Below are 1,503 nucleotides of genomic sequence, written 5' to 3'. Positions count from 1 at the left end.
TCAGAATCAAAACCCTGTGGTAAATCAACCCACTTAAAGACAAAGAGAGAGTACCAGTGGTCAGAGTAAAATGGAATGGTCCGAAAATTTTCATCAATCAGCCTCGGATCAGATAACTCAGACAGAACAGTTGGATCAAATAGATCAACCGATTACCTCCAATCAAATCCCTATGTCCAAGTAAAAGTCAATAACATTTCTTTAAAGTGCGCTGTAGATATAGGCTCTTCAATAAATATTATCAACGAAAATTATTTCAATTTTGCAGAAACATCAGAAAATTTTAATGTTCAAACAATAAAAGGAGTAATTGAGCTTAACAAAAGCGTATCTTTTGCACCAGGCAAACTTTGCCCCAACCATCAGAAATTTTATTGCCATAAATTTTCATCAACATATGACATACTATTAGGTAGAAAATATCTCAAAGCATGTCAGGCCGTTATTAATTACGAAGAAAATAGTGTAACATTATCAAATCACAAATTCTATTTCAAATACACCAATAAAGAAGAAAAAGAGGAATCAATACCTTATCCTCCCCCAGAGTTCGAATATGAAGCATTCGCACATGAAATAAATAACGGTATCGAGGAAAGAAATGAATTTAGACTTGATCATTTAAATTCAGAAGAAATAGAAAGGTTAAAGAAAATATTGCATGAATTTAGCGATATGCAGTATAGGAAAGGTGAAAATTTGACCTTTACCAGTACAATAAAACACAACATCAGAACTAAACACGAAGACCCAATTTACAAACACCCATACAAATACCCACAAATCTTTGACGAAGAAGTCAATAAACAAATTAATGAAATGATAGAACAGGGAATCATTCGGAAATCGAAATCGCCCTATTGTTCACCAATCTGGATCGTACCTAAAAAAGAGGACGCATCAAAGGAACAAAAGTTCCGCCTAGTAAACGACTATCGTAGTCTAAACGAGATTACTGTCGACAAGTTCCCAATACCAGTAATGGATGAAATATTAGACAAACTTGGAAAACGTCAATATTTTACAACCATTGACCTCGCTAGGGATTCCATCAAATCCAAATGGACCCTAAATCAATCGAAAAAACCGCATTTTCAACTAAACATGGTCATTACGAGTACACACGAATGCCATTTGGGCTAAAAAAAGCACCAGCAACATTCCAAAGATGTATGAAAAATTTATTAGAAGATTTAATCTATAAAGATTGTTCAGTCTACTTAGACGATATTATTGTTTATTCCACCTCATTAGAAGAACATTTGTCATCAATAAAAATGGTCTTTGCTAAATTGCGCAATGCAAATCTAAAACTAACTAAAGGAACCGAATTTTTAGGTCACGTCATAACTAAAGAAGGAATCAAACCAAACCCAGACAAAGTCAAAGCTATTCTAAAATTTCCAATCCGGAAAACCCCGAAGAAAATAAAATCATTCTTAGTCTTTTGCTGATTCTTCGGTAAATTCATTCCAAATTTTGCACACATTGCAAAGCCTTTAA

The sequence above is a fragment of the Drosophila tropicalis genome, unplaced genomic scaffold (genome assembly GCF_018151085.1).
Source record: "Drosophila tropicalis isolate 14030-0801.00 unplaced genomic scaffold, ASM1815108v1 contig_519, whole genome shotgun sequence".
NCBI classification, from domain to species: domain Eukaryota; kingdom Metazoa; phylum Arthropoda; class Insecta; order Diptera; family Drosophilidae; genus Drosophila; species Drosophila tropicalis.
The sequence above is the reverse complement of the archived record's forward strand: the minus strand, read 5'-3'. Positions refer to the sequence as shown.